Source organism: Meleagris gallopavo, chromosome 1 (assembly GCF_000146605.3).
Source record: "Meleagris gallopavo isolate NT-WF06-2002-E0010 breed Aviagen turkey brand Nicholas breeding stock chromosome 1, Turkey_5.1, whole genome shotgun sequence".
In the NCBI taxonomy this organism is placed as follows: domain Eukaryota; kingdom Metazoa; phylum Chordata; class Aves; order Galliformes; family Phasianidae; genus Meleagris; species Meleagris gallopavo.
In genome coordinates, this window is record NC_015011.2 from 48,629,769 (window position 1) to 48,645,703 (window position 15,935).

Below are 15,935 nucleotides of genomic sequence, written 5' to 3' on the forward strand. Positions count from 1 at the left end.
GAGTAGGGAAAAAGAAAAAAGAAATAGTTTGACAAGATAAAGAAAGACAAGGTTTGGAGAGAGAAATGATGTCTTTTACTAGAGTAATAGCTATAGCTTACAAAAACCAGACAGACATCCAGACACGCTGTATACCTTCTGCAAACCAATGTAGGAACACACAAGAGATCAAGACTGACAGCTGAGTACTCCAGGGGTTGTAAAAACTTCTGTCTTGTGAATAAGCCAATTTTTGTTCAGCCCTGGAAGGTGCCACACTCTTAACAATTTTGGAAGATCTGTGGGGAGCAGTGGTAGAGGTGAAGCTAACTTTAAAATCCAGACGGCAGAACTAAGCCAAATTATGTGGGTATGTTTCGTATTGCCTATCTACCCATCTCCACATTACTCTGCTTCCTACACACATATGGGAACAATATATAGGGCTTTTTTGCATTTAAACTCTTATCTATGGGATCATTGAATTTAGATTATTTAAAAAAAAATACAAAAGCAAATATCACAAGATAGAAAAGTAAGAGAAAATGCCTCCATGGCATACTTTTTCTCCATATGTGTTTTCTCCACATCTTCCCTCCACTCATTTCACCATCACACGATAGTATGGATTTATGTCATATTCAGAGACCCGTGAGCAAAAACTAAAGAATGGAACTCTCTCTTCTTCCAAGTGGAGGACTCTTGCTGTTGGCTGAATCGGCTAGACTCTTCCACGCCAAATCAGAACCAGTGGACAGCTTTTCAGGGATTCTCAACCCAAAACCCAACTCTTCTTCCTGCCATGCCCATTTACTAGAAACTTGATCAATACAAAACCTTTCTTCTCCAGACAAATATGTGACAGTTTTTCCTACTGCTGATGAAGAGGTTATTATCTTTTCTAAGAAAATTTTGTACAAACAGGCAGTACTAAATAATGTCTTGGAGATGACGTCCTTTTAATCCTAAGTTATCTGCAAGGCAAGTCAAGCAACACGAGCTTTCTCCTCGAACACAAACATTTGTGAAGCATACACACACACTCCCTTGCCATGGAGTTGTATAGCGCTCTATCCTAAAGAAATATCTGGTACCAATGCTGCATATTGCACTTACAATGTACTGAAAAGCTTTATGAGAATGTTACGAAGCAATTAAGGAGAAATCACATTCAGGCCTTGCCCCTAGAGACCCCAGCGCATTTCCCAGGAGCCACCAAATAGAGGGTTGGTGATGCCAGATCTACAGCTGCCAGAAGCATTTTTTCTTTTTTGCTAGGCATCTTGCCCCAGTCAGTGTGATCACACTGGATGTCTTGGAGACACAATAGCCTGATCTGTCTCAGGGGAACCTTAACGTTTCTGGGAAATCTGGATATCTCTTTACATTGTGCTTCTGGCTGAGAAAAAAAAGAGAAGAAAAACTCCCCATTATTTTCTTCCCATAACTACCCTGCTTCTGAGCACATTCCTGATCCCCCACAGACAAGCAGAACAACTTGATGCAGTGGCAGCATGGCTAAAAATTTACTGAATCCCGAGCCTTGCAGCTAAGACTTTCCTTGTTAAACTCTACAAATAGAAAATATCATGCTCATTTAACCAATACTACTCTTGAAACTTCACAGAAAAAGAAGCAGAGTAGGTCTGTACCTTTGTAGGGCTGGTGGTTGCACTCTGCTGTTTCAGAATCTGTGTTGAGATAAAGCGATGGGGAGTTTCATAACGCAGTAACCAACTTGCCTCCTGCCTTCAGCACCAGTGCTCAGCATTGGGCGAAGCCCATGGAGCCATTTGGGACTAAAGGGCTTCACCATGGCATCTTTGCTTTTCCCTTGCCAAGCACAGCCAATCAAGCCAGCAGTGTGTAAACCACAAACCACGCAGGAACTCACAGGCACGGCTGCTTATAGAGATGGGTGTGGGGCTCAGTTTTGTGCGGTTTTATTCTTCTACTCTCACGCTGACAAGCGCTTGAGAACAGTTTCTCAGAATGCTACAGCTGTTCTCTGCTCCAGCTGCATTTCAAGCACTGGGGCACCCCATAGCTTGCTCAACGCTTGGGTATTTGATGCATCTGTCTGGAAAATACCAGCCTGTTGCATGCAAGTAATGGTCTGCAGAAGCAAGCTGTCAAGCATGTCCTGAAAGATGCCTTCTTTTCTAACATGGGGTGACTGGTGGTCATACACCATTTGTGTTTGAACTTCAGGGGCACTTCTCCTGCCGTGCATATCCTCTGATGTGACAGAGCCCATGGTTGCACATACACAGTGTGCTCACAGTTTAGCAGGGTCTGTTGCAATAGGATAAGTGACGATGGATTCAAATTGAAAGATGGGAGATTTAGATTGGATATGAGGAAAAATTTTTTACAGTAAGGGCTGTGAGGCACTGGCACAGGCTGCCCAGAAAAGTGGTGGATGCTCCATCCCTGGAGACAGCCAAGGTGGAGGGGCACTGAGCACTCTGACTGAGCTGTAGGTGTCCGTGTTCATTGCAGGGGAGTTAGGCTAGACGGCCTTTAAGAGTCTCTTCTGTCTCACATTATTCTATGACTCTATGACATGTGAGAAGATGTGTTGTATCTCTGTAGAAAAACACAAGCACACACAGGGGTCACCTCAAGCAGTGTAGGCACAGGCCATCAGAGAGATAATTTAAGAAAGCGTTCAGGATTTCAGCAGCCTCCATGATTATATCAGCTGAGCGGCTGTCTTTGAATGGTGAGAGAAGAGATGTGAAAATCTGATTCCCATAAGAACACAGAAAAGGTGTTTTGCTTTTTGAGTCATTGCACCAGTTCAGACACCAACAGGAGCGCACCATGGGAGGACGGCGGCCTGGAGAAAGCAACCACTGTCTACACCCAGCACCGAAGTTTTGCTGGGACAGCATCTGTGCCGTGGCTCTTTAAGATGGCAAAGTAGTTATGGACCACATAAATGCAAGGGGAAAACATCACAATTAAGATTTCTACTCAGGAGAATCCTTTTTTTCCTTTTCATCCCCACTCCTCCCGAGGCCTGCCAGCAGCCAGCCGGCCCATGGAAGAAGAGAAGCTGGCAACTAGAAAAATGGTCTTTACTGTAGAGTAGGAGCTCCCTTAGAAAACACAGCCCTGGCCCAAAGTGCTGTGCCTGCAGCACACGGCACCAAGCTTCTCATGGGGAAGTAGAAAGGACTCAACATCAAGAGCAATGTCTCCCTGCAGCCATCACTCTGAGGCCACTTGAAATCATAGCCTAAAAGGTTAATTTTGCTTTGAAAGCTGTTAACAAGGAAAGGACCATTGGCTGGAGTTGAAATAGATTTATAAATTATCAAGTTCTTGAGTCAGTGATATTCACAGTCCCTAGTTTCCTGAAGGCCACTTTTCTGGACTTTGTATCAGGCCGGGATTCTGTTCCATTGAGCATAGTTCAGAGCTTGGTGCATTTTCCATCCTTTGTGCTCAAAAGCAGAAATAGAAAATGTTGTAACTCCTCGCTAGCATTGCTTTTGAAGAACAAGCAGCCAGGCTGGTCAGGTTGAATGTATGTCTCTCAGCATACAACAGATGTTACAACTAGAAGTGGGTAAAAAGTTATTGAGCATATTATTGATAATATAGTGCAGGAAGAGGGCCAACTTTTTAAGAGGTCTGATAGCAATAGGACAACAAGTAATGGCTTTAAACTAAAAGAGAGGAAATTTAGGGTAGGTGTTGGAAAAAATTCTTTACTCAGAGGGCAGTGAGGTGCTGACACAGCTGTCCAGAGAGCTGTGGTGCCCCATCCCCGGAGTCTCAAAGCCAGGTTGGATGGGGCTCTGGGCAGCCTGAGCTGGGCCCATGGCACAGGGTGGGACTGGGTGGGCTCTGAGGTCCCTTGCAACCCAACCATTCTGTGATTCTATGATATTAAAATATCTAATATTAGAAAAAATGTTCTTAATAATGTATTCTGCCCTCGAAAATTACAGAGAAGGATTAAGCTGTTTTGTGAATTTCTAGTAGGTTAATCTTTTGCTCTTTTTAATGATCTAAGCACTTCCAGTATGAAATATTCTGATCTTCAGTTTAAAACAGCTCTTTATCCAAAATTTAATTTGACTTGTATAAAAAAAGTAAAAACTTTAAACAATTCTGGGGGGGAGAAGGAAATGAAATATAACTTTCCAGTTGGCCAAAACCAAAATGCTTTCAACTCTTCAGGAAAAAAAAAAGAAAGAAAGAAAAACAAAACCAACAAAAACAACTCACAAAAAATAAAGAAACCCCAAACCAAATTATTCATTATTTTATGTTGAAAACTTCAGTCTTGCAAGCATTTAAATATGCATGTTGTTTCACTATTACTAAAAGTCAGTTATATACGCAGCACTATAGCACTAGCACAAAGCACACAGAGTTGGTTCAAGGACAGAGGCACAGAATGCAAGAATCAAATCATAATTTCTTGTTTGCTAACACAAAGACCTAAGCAGTGTTCAGCTTCATTTATATGACATGATCTGTATGACATTAACTGACAAACAAAAGCAAAAGGCAGGAAATTAGTTCAGGGCTGTATCCAGGCTTCAAGCCTTTATAGTCAGAATGGCTCAATTCAAATATTAATTCAATAAGAAAATCTACCATATTTTATGTTTTAGTTTTGTTGTTGTTGTTTTTGTGAGAGGAATGTCTTTTAAGTTAATGACTTGTTTTTGGTATGATTCAACAGTACTGACATATTTTTATCTCAAGCACATCCTACCCCTTTAGTGTCCTAGAGTATTAGATAGATAAATATATCTCAGCATTAGGAGTATGTGATCCGTCAATATAGACGTGCTGTGGTTTTGCCCCTCAAACACTTAAATTGTAATGTCAGGTCACAGTAGTACACTCTTTTTACACATCTAAAATGTTCTGGAGCTCCTGAAGGGAAGGAGAAGTGCATGTTGACATTATTCACGTTGTCCTTTTTGTTTGCATACAGAACTTCAAGCTGTCACTCTTGAACTTTTCATCATTTCTTAAAAACAAAGAAACAGAAAGAAGCATAGCATGCCCTGCTTGTTGAGAACACATCTCATCAAAATCCTGTGTGTACAAAAATCAAACTGAGTGGGGACCCAGATAAGAAGAACATGGTAATAAGTTTTCCATCCAAGCAAGTTATGATTGCAGCAGGATTATCTAATCAACTCATAAACACAAAAACAAAAAAAGAACCCAACATCAAAGTATGCTGCCATATAACCAATGTCACAGTGCAACTCTGACAGAGGAAGAGAGAGAGAAACATACAAAAGCAAAAGAGGAGTCTCGCGATTGAAGTTTTTAATAGCTTCATTGAAACACACGACAAATTCAGTTTCTCTCAGTGGGAGAGGCAGATAAAAATGGACTCCATTTGAAGTGCAAACAACAAAGAGACACGGGGAGTTGTAAAACACAGCACCCTCCTCATAAAGATCCCACTTTCTCTCAGTTCCAAGTGTTTGCAACTGTCTCTCCCCGTGAAATCTTAATTAAACCAATATATTTCCCATCTAAGTCACTTGAAGATGTGCATAGTTTGATAAAAAGGTTAATTAGCTGTATTCTTTAAAACATTAAAAAGGTACCATTTTTGATCTTTTGCTTGAAATTCACGCCTGTCCTTACATCAAAAATATCTCAGCCTGGACTGTGGTAGCTAGCAGGCAAAAGCACACTGGTAAGCAGGGCGAGGGGGAGGGGACTGTGACAGAAAACAAACATTTATTATGAATTTCAATACTTTTTACCTCGTGTTCTCATAAAGCACATTACAGACCCTCCCTTCTTGAGGCTGGGTGTTTGTCAGGGCTTGAAATCTGATTGATCAGTGATGAAGGCGGGCCCCTCTCTGGTGACTCAGCTGGGAATTGCACAGAAATCTACCCAGCCAGATATGAACTAATAAAAAGAAAGGAGGGAAACAAGAACATCTCATAAAGCTTGAAATGACAATTCGCAAGCTTCATTTAAATCATTTGGAGGCTGCATTCCCCTTTTATGCTATTACTGCATTGACTAAAATGCACCTCCTATTGAGCATTCCGGCTGTGAAAGCTGACAGATCCAAGTGATCAGTCTAGAAACACTGTTGTTACAGTTTAGCAGAGCAATTCATAGACAAATGGCAGCTCTTGGTTTAATTCTGTCACCTCTCTGCTCCTGTTTAGAGCCCATCAGCAATTCCTTAAACAGAAGGGACGCTGCAGATTGACAGGAGGCATTTCCTTCCCCTCTCCCCAGCTGCAGATATTGTACTTTTGGTGCAACGCAACTTTCACTGAATCTGACATTTGCATTTGGATCTTCTTAGAAGTGCGATCAAAATGCTAACTACAGTAACACCAAAAAAGTCATCTGAAGCTGTGGTTTAATACTACTTTTGAACAAGCTTACTGGAAAATACAGCGATCCATTTCTTCTTTCACTTGCTAGTGCTCTCTGTGTTCTTGGTAGACTTTTAATAGTCAGGTAAGCAAACTCTATAAACCCTCAAGGGTTTCCAAGTTCACCTATGTGAAAGATCAGTGAACTAACATGTAGTACAGCTTCTCTTGCCGAGATTATGGATGTGATAACTCACAGGATGAGTGACTGTGGAAAGAACTGGAGACATGTGTCTGAGTGCCTCATGCTGCTGGGTTGTCTCATCAACAGTGGATGAACACACCGTCATCAAGAGTTTCTTCAACACTGGGACACAGAAGAGATTTTGTTTTACAGGTAACGCTGGTAGGGATCAAGGAAAAGAGACTTAAGAAGAAGGACTGTCAACTAAAATTGGGAAGGGGGGATTATTTAAATTAATTCCTCAAGGAAAAGTAGAAATAATTGTAGCTGCACAAAGAAATAAGAGAGTAGTAGGGAAAACAACTATTCCGTATTATTTTCAGAAGAAAACTCATAAAAACACCATTGCATGTATAGGTAACAACTTAGGAAAAATCACATCATTGCTGATGATTTGGGCTTACAGGTCACTGGAAATTTTCTTTAATATAAAGACAGATGAGCTGAAATGCAGGAAATTGAAAATAAATTAGCAATCACTTGGCATGTCTGAAAATTACTGCTTGAAAATAAGCAAGAAGAATGAATATTTCCTGGCTATAAAATACATATTGAAGTTGATTGGGACTTATATTGAGCTTTCATACTCGTATTTTCATAGATTAATGAAGGGAGTTGCACTGGAGACGACAGTAAGACAGGATTTGTGTATAAAAATTTGTTATATGAGAATAAGGTAATTAACGTGGCTGCTTGGTGTTAGGATAGTCCAGACAACTTAAGTTACTAAGCAGCTTTCCAGGTATATGTCAATTAAGAAGCAAGTGCTGAAGCAGTTTCAGTCAGTAGGTTTGCTCATTCCTCAGTTTTGACAGATGCCACTGACTGAAACAGCTTGGTTTTGAAGCAAATGTGTTTTTGCCAAGAAATCATACTGAAGGTACTATAATGCACTACAAGTGTAAGAGAACTGCAGTAGTGTGCAGGGTCAGGCAAAAGGACCGTTTGGCCCAATGACCTTTAGCTTATAGCGCCAATAAGATCCATCTACAAAAAATGGGCAGGAAGAAAAGAAATAGTGAGCCTTTTCTTGACATTCCTTCCAGGAGTCATTACCTATAGCAACCGGGGGACTTGTTGAACCAGAGATTATTGATAAAAAAAAAAATCAGACTGAAGAACCACATTTTTCACTGTAAATCTACCTTTTTATGTTTCTGCCCTTCATTACACCTCTTGACAGTAAATTTAACAGCTTACTTAACGTGCAGTATGGAAAAAGACTTCCTTCTTTTTGTTCCAAACCTACTGTTTAGTAATTTCAGCAGAAGGAGAAAGTCATGCTAACTTGATGGACGGTAGTCCAGAAGTTTACATTTAAAGTAAAGACATGACACTGACCACTCAATCATCTTTACCACTTAAATGTAAGTAACCTTTTCTATTTCAGAATGAATCAGATCATTGAATGAATCAGTTAAGAAACTTGGTAATTTAGGAAACCTGTAACAGCACATGAAAGCTGTTATCTTTATTTTCAGTATCATCTTCAGATATTGTTTTTAGCTCTTAACCTGCAGGAAATTCTTAATAATTACTGCCTAACATCTCTACAGTGAAAAGAAATGGAAATGCCAATCACATCACAGTAGTAAGGTGTCCATACTGCAAAGACAATTATTCAGTTCGTATCAATTATTCCACCTGCTGGTAATCCCTACAGAGAATCTGAATGTCAGAGAGGCTGTGGAAAATGAACTTCTTGTTGTCCAGCCTATTGTAGAGCATTTCTTCTTGCCCATTGTTGACACACTTACGAAAGAGCAAGAACCATGCTCTATGCTTGCCCTTGTGATAATTGGCATCTACTAGACAAATGAATTCTGTACTGTAGGCATTGCCAACTGACATATTATATGAGAAAGCAAATTCTGCAAACTACATTTTCTAAGAAAAGGAAAGAATGAAGCATAAGCTGAGCACTGGAGTTTGCCTTCAAAAAGAAATAAAGGTAACTGTTACTGTGTTATTAAATATACGTATTGTTATTTAAGTTAAAGATGCTGGAAAAATTATCAGAAAGTCAAAGCCAGAGAAACAACCTCCGTTTCTCTCCTCCTTTTTTAGTTATTTCTACAGGACACAGTACTGCTCATCGATTCAATTTGCATTCCAGAGAACAAATATATGGGTTACAGTATTATGTATAAAACTTAGTCCTGCTGTAGCGAACCATGAAATTGCAGTTAATTTTGCTGAAATGGACCATTATATTTATAAGTAGAAGTGAAAGAAAATGAGAAAGAGAAGACAAACTGTTGAGAACCGAACTTCAAATACAAGATTAAATTATTAGTAGGATCGTAGCACTGCTGGAAACAGCGTGAGCTGTTAGATGAAGTCACTGACTTGTTGGCTTTCAGACACAACCCTGTATCCACCTTGCCATAGTAAATTAGATGAATTATTGGTAGTGATGGGCCTGTCACATTGAGCATTCATGTCCCCAAGTGATGTATGTGAAAGTGAATTCCAGCTGATACAAGCTGCATGCAGCTCCTCCTGGCTCTGAGATGCCAACAGCATGCATCTGTTCTGTGCAACAAAATAATTGCGTTGTGAAACTGCTATCGTACAGCTGTGCATAATGATGTTGCTTGATTTTATATTGGTAGATGAGATAAATTCAAGACTGCTTATTGATTGTACAATAATCTGGAGGCTATGAGATTAGACTAAGCAAAACTGGAACCGTACCATGAGAATTTGCATTTCAATGCCCTTTATTCCTGTCTCAGCAAATGATGGCATATGCTTCCACCATCTCACTGCTTAATTTCCAAGGAGCATGGAACATGTGGCTTAATGCTAGGTTCAGTACAAGCCAGGAAAAGCAAGACTTGGTCACTCAGTTCTAAGAGGTGTGTCACCATCTTAATTAGCTATTGCCTTTCTCCCAAGTTTTGAAAACAGACGTTATGCACAGTCTTACTCCATCCCATTTGTGTAGTAAAATGTCATAATTTAAAAAGCCCTCAGAAGAGCAGTTTGACAGCCCTGTACTCCTTCATAACCAGAAGCATCCACTTGACCTGTAAGCTGCCATTAATTTGTCCATCAAGTCAGTCTGCAAAGGGTATCCCAGTCCAACATTTCTTCAGTGCGATACTATGGGGAGGCTAAAGGCATTGTCACATTCAGTGCTTGAAAAATTGACTGTAGAAAGAAGGGAAGAAAGAGGAAAGCTAGTGTACCATACAGTACAGAATTTTCAGCCTTATAATTCTAAAGGGGGTGGAAGCCAGAGGTCTTTCATTGCCTGTAACTTGTCTCTTGAGGCATTATGTAACATATGTTAAAGACTGCTTGGCATGCCCAAACCAAGAAAAAAATCTGCCTTATTTCCCCTTTCTTGTGGTTCCTGACAGCATCAAAATTTATATAGCAAACATCTTGCTTTGTTTCAGCAAGGTAGCTGAAACAAAGCAAGATGTACCTCCCATGCTGTGCTATCCCCAAGAAGTCTACTATCAAAGGCTGCTCACCAGCATCATATCCCTTTCAACCCCATCAGAATTTCCTGATTCAAACAAACTTCAGCCTAAGCATCTCAAGCTTAAGTTATAAGAATAGGTGCGCGTAACCTCTAGGTGAATAAAAATGTTTATATCCAATAAAAATAAAACTTAGAGAAGTACTGTATTACTAAAATCTGTACTTCAATGATTTTAGGAAAAGGAGAAAATGAAAGCATTTAGCAATAAATAATAGATTTATTATAGTACTCTCTTGTGCAGTCACAAATAGAGCCATGTTGTTGGTGTTTAAATCTGGCAGACATTCCTCTCAGTCTGTTCACTGTTTGATACAACTTGGTTAGATCAAAAGACTTCATTCAAAACTGGAATAGCAATGTGTATTGATGGCTACTCTTAAAATAGTTTGATGAAAGTACACTGGGATCCAATAACCAGGAAAGCATGAATGGCTTTGGGTCAAGATTGAGGTGCCTGGGCAGAGCTGGGAGGAAAACGTCAGCAGGAGAGTAACAAGTAATCAGCCTAATGGACTCTTGTTAGAGCTACACAACAGCACTGAGAATGAAGTGTGCAGAGACTGATACCAGAGCTGCGATGCTGCAGATGAAGTGCACCACAGAGATAGGTAGAGATCAACAGAATGGTTACAGGATCTTTGTAACTTTATGGTTCTTCTCAGCTACAGATGTCTTGCATCATTTAGAGATCACTGATATTCATACACACCATGTAAAATATATAGGTAAAAGAGGAAATTAACTCATTTTTATGTAGCATTCAAAAGTGTCCTCCAATTTCCAGGCAGATCTCTACTTTCAGAATAAATTGTCAGATGATATTCACTGTGAAATAACATGGGAATAAGATGACTGTACCCTAGTGTTAACTAAATCAGTATGGCACTATGCCACAAAACAAAGAAAAATTGCCCACTGGTAGCATTATTTTTGTACAGCTTTTACATACATCAGATATCACTAAGGTCTAGAAAACATCAGGGCTATTTATTCATGAGTAAATAATTCTACATAGCATTTAAACTGTAAAGCAAAAGGCGAGGAAACTTCTGAATAATTAATATTGCCAGGAGTTAATTTTGTTCAGATAATCTTCTAAAATGCAGTAAATTACATTTGAGCTGAAGTTGCACAAGGAAGCTTAACTAAAGCAGCCAATGCTTAATATCAGAAAGAATTTACTCAGAATTTTTGGCTTGTTTTTCAAAGTCTTAAATGCCAGATATTGAATGCAAAGTTACAGAACATGACTATTCAAGTTGACATACAGCCCAAACCGACCAAAGGCACTGCATACAGCATTTAGTCTGTTGCTGCACCTTTCACCCTGACCCATCATTCTTAAATACTTTCTGCAGCTTAGAGGCAGCCAGTAAAACACAAAGGATGTCATATTGTTCTAGTTTCAACAGGAGAAAAACAGAACAGCTGCAATTTTTGGACAGGGTGGCAAGAAGCGTTGCGTGATATGACAAAGTAATTTAAAATAGACAGAAGATTACATCTGTTTTTATCAGTTGGGATGCATGGTCTGTTTGCAGAGGCTCCCATAGAGAGGCAGTACGTGAAATCCTTCGCTAGGCCTTCCTCTGCAATAATATCTGATTTATACATGTGGCAATCCACGTGCAGGATAGCAGCAGCAGGCATGTGTATGGCAGCTGTAGTGTATAGTCACCAGTCGGCAGGCACGCTGTGTTTAGGTGTTGTGAGGTCGTCAAACACAGCTTAATGCTTCCATACCATATGTACTGTAATATCTCATCACCATGGGACTAGAGTCTAGAGTTTCAGCTCAGTTTATTAGTTGGCTGATAACAAACCAGCTAACGCACTGAATACCATCCTTTCATTGTCACCTTTTGAATAAATTTTAACTGAGACAGAAAAACACTCTCTTCTGCAGGTCTTTCCCCTTTCTGCCTTCCAAGCTTGCTTTTTCCCCTCTCACCATACAGCAGCCTTTGCCTTCTCTGTCTTCCAGAAAAGTTTCAATTTTCCAGGCAATTAATTTCACCTGATGTATTTATCAAATCTTGGGAAGACTGCATAGTTCCTAACAGAAAGAACTTCAGAGTTTTTTCAGAGCTCATTTTATAAGAGTGATTAAATCACTCTTGATATAAAAGAAATTCCTAACAGCTTACGTACTTTTCCCCTTGCAGTTCCCCAGTTCCACAATGCAATGTTAGCTACAGATAGGCTTGCATGTGAATCACCAGAGTCTATGAAATAATCATATTTTTTCCATACTAAATTCTGTTTACAGTTAACCAGGGAAAAATAATAATCACATCAAAGCTAAGAAACTGAAGAATTAAGGTGCCTCCAGTGAGTGCTTTGCAATACCTTGCAGAATACATCTCACTCACTCACAGACCCATAACTTTTCCTTTTCGAAGCAAAACAATGCTGAAAGACACATCTACATAAAACCCTCACAACACAGAGAATTAATTTTTTTTTCCCCATTATGATTCCTATGACTATGTGCTGTATCATATTCAAATTTCCAAAGGAATATCCAATTCTAAAGCAGTCATTTCCACAGGAAATAATCCCATTCCTTCCTCTCAGTTTTAGCTCCACCTACATGCTTGTGCAGAAAGCTGTACTCCATTCATCCTTCTGGAGAACCTAAAATATTTTTGAGAAGTAATTTTTTTTTTTTTTTCCAGTGCAGATTCCTTAACCTCTAGTTGAAGTTCTGGGGAAAAGTGGGCAGGAGAGTCATAGAATTACTCAGGTTACAAAAGATCTTAAAGATCATGAAGTCCAAACCACACTACCCTAACAATCCTCTGCTAAATCTTGTGCCTGAGCACCACATCCAAATGGTTTTTAAACATATTCAGGGATGGTGACTCAACCACCTCCTTGGGGAGCCTATTTCAGTGCTTAACCACCCTCTCTGTAAATCAGTTTTTCCTGATATCCAACCTAAACCTCCCCTGTTGCAACTTGAGGCCACTTCCCCTCGTCCTGTCATCAGTGAGAAGAGACCAGCCCCGCTCTCACTGCAATCACCTTTCAGGTATTGGAAGAGAGCAGAGAAGAAGGAAGGCGTGAGGCTGCCCATTGAATCTACTGCCAACCACTGGGTGCATTTAGCTGTATTACAAAATCACGCCCTTTTACACAGCTTTGGCAACGATGAGAAATTTGAAAGCACATGAAAATTATGCTGCATTTTCATCCACTCAAAAAACACTTTACATTACCAGAATGATGTAAAAAAAGCTGTAGTGCAAATAAAAAGTACACCAAATATACGCACTGCTGAATTCCGCTACCGGTATCTTCCTTTTGATCAGCTGTCCCCATGGAAAATGTACTGGATAAGGCAATTTCTTTCTATTTACAGAGAGAAGTCCTAGAAGGCAGTGGATTTCAACCTTTTTGATCAGCAGAGCCCTAAAGATTGTACAGTTAAGTTGAAGACTACTGAACAGAAAAAGTAGGCATAATGATGGTAGTCATTTTTTTTCCTGAGCTCTCAGATGACTTAAAAGCACATCATGGAATTGGTGAATATACCTTGAGTATTTGGATGAAGCCTGAGAACACTTTATTACAAATAGGTTAATATAGCTAATAAAAATTGCAGCAGCTTTCTTCAATGTTCTGCAGCAGTTACAATATAGATGTGCAAGCCCAAACACATACCAAAAAGCTCACTTAACCAGATTGAATATGGTTAACAAGACATACTGGCAGAAACATAAATAATGAAATATGCTTAGCTAATACTGTGTGACATCTGTCCCCTTAGGAGCTATGAAAAAAAAAAAAAACAACAGCGAGGCCAGCTCACTCAGCAAGACCAGCAAGTAAAACTTTTTGTAAAGATAATGATTTTAGCTATAAAGTCTTAGAAACCGTATCATCAAAAGCTGAAGACATAAACTGTAAACATTCTGTGCAACGCGACTTTTTGCTGCTTGTTCTTTTTAAATATTAGAACTTCCAATTTAAATGACAGCTGTCGCAATAAAGGGTTACCTGAAGATATATTTCTACCATTCAATGTATCTTTAACCAGAAGTCAAGACTGAAAGGCAGACTTTCTCCACCACGACCACAGTGTCCAGCTGATAGCTGGACTAGATGATCTTAGTGGTCTTTTCCAACCTTAATGATTCTATGTTGTGCTCTCATCAGCATCTCTCCTGTGGCTATGTGTTACACCAACAGCCCTGCATTATTGCCTTCTTACCCTGATAGAAGATTGGATGGTTTCATGGTGGCATCGCTGCACTGGATACATGCCTACATTACTATTTCTGTCACAGATCTCCTGCGCAGTCTTGGACCAATAATTTCTTTATGCCTCTGATGGTAAAATGAGGCTAACATATCTGAAACTCATTAGGATATTCTGAAGATCGGTTGATCAGTCTTTGTGCGATACTCTGCTATTAGAGAACAGATGCTTCAAAAAGCCAGTAAACATACAGCGATCTTTGATTTCTGATCTTCCACAGCTTTTTTTCCCCACTTAATAAATTGCAGATGGATGATTGTGTTTTTCACTCAGCAGCTCTCCTATTAGTTTTCTAAGGTACAACCAGTTTTCTTCCCTTCTCTTTTTTGGAGCTCTTCACCCTTTGCTGATTTAGTACAACGCATCCTTTCCAAACATTTATTTATTGCTTCTTATCCTCATGTTCTCAAGTGCCTTTATAAATACACATATTCAAAAAACATCGAAGAACAGAGTGCTGCAGGGATCCCACAGAGCAAATAGATAAAAAGGCTATAAAATAGTTAGCTATACTGTCCTTTCATGATCATATTGGAACACTCACAATGGAACTTACAGCAGAAATACCATATATTCCATAGAAACTGCAAAGAGGAGCTTTTATTGTGTACAAACTAAAACAATCAGAACACTGAAATTAACTTTCTAGTCTTTTAAGCGTATTTGGGATAATTAACTACTCCAACTAAGGAGGACTTTGGGTTTTGCACATCAAAGTGAGTATCTTTTATGGGTGTTGGCATAATACAAATTCAGAGGCGTATTCTGCAGAGCAAATTGTCTTGGTCCCTGTTCCAAGAAAGCAAGAACCCAAAATGGGTGCTCACATAACATCAGGTAGTTTTGGGAATGCTCTGCTCTTTTGTACAGCTTTCTGCAGAACTGGACTCTGCGGTGACGAATTCTACAAGGGCCTGCAGCCTTCTGCAGTAAAGATCTTGCAATTCAGGACACTGTGTATATGGAAAAAGATCACTTCCAAAGAGCACAGTTTGAAGTAGCCAACAAAAAAACACATACACAACAAATAACAGCAGCATCTTGTCATTTTCCTCCTTTTTTTTCTTTAATACTTTTCTTAAGAATGTAAATTTCTCTCAGGAAATCACAATCTTAAAAATCTGTGATTAGTTTTTCAGCTATTCCCTACTCTCCTGCTTTTCTCCCTGCTTTATGGAGCAAGTGTCAGATGTAATGTAGCAATAATGCTCCCTTAAAGTAATAAGCAGATGTGGGGGAAGGGATGCTGATCCTGGCTTGCTGGGTGTTCACTCGTCTGTATAATTTTCACATAAATGAGCAAAACAACCCAGCTTCTCATATTCACATCTCCCCTGTTAAAAAAGGAAGCAAGTTTCAGACATTGGGAATATAAACAGAAGGCAGCAGGTAAGAACAGGAGGGCTACGCTGAACTGTGAATCTGTCTGGCTTTGTCAATTATCATGAAGAGTTATAAAATCTGTTAGCATTCAACTCCAGACATTGGCAGTTGGGATTGCAGTTAATGGACTGAATGATGCCTCAGAGGCATTTTCTACCCGATTAACTCCAGGAAATTTAACACCTGTGCAAAAAGACACCACCCCAAATAATTAAAAAAATATATATATTTCTCAGC

The 15,935-nt window shown here is 39.5% G+C and overlaps 1 protein-coding gene across 2 annotated transcripts in view; it reads right to left on the reverse strand.

Moving 5' to 3' along the window:
* Positions 1-15,935, reverse strand: part of GRAP2 (GRB2 related adaptor protein 2) — a 102,187-nt gene that overhangs the window by 37,986 nt on the left and 48,266 nt on the right. Inside the window, exon 1 of one of the 2 annotated variants that reach the window (XM_010710711.3) lies at positions 1,632-1,815. The exons of the other annotated variant lie outside the window; for it this stretch is intronic. The gene's annotated coding sequence lies outside the window, so the exon portion shown is untranslated. Of the gene's footprint in view, positions 1-1,631; positions 1,816-15,935 lie in introns of those variants that run through there. 2 annotated transcript variants of the gene reach the window in all.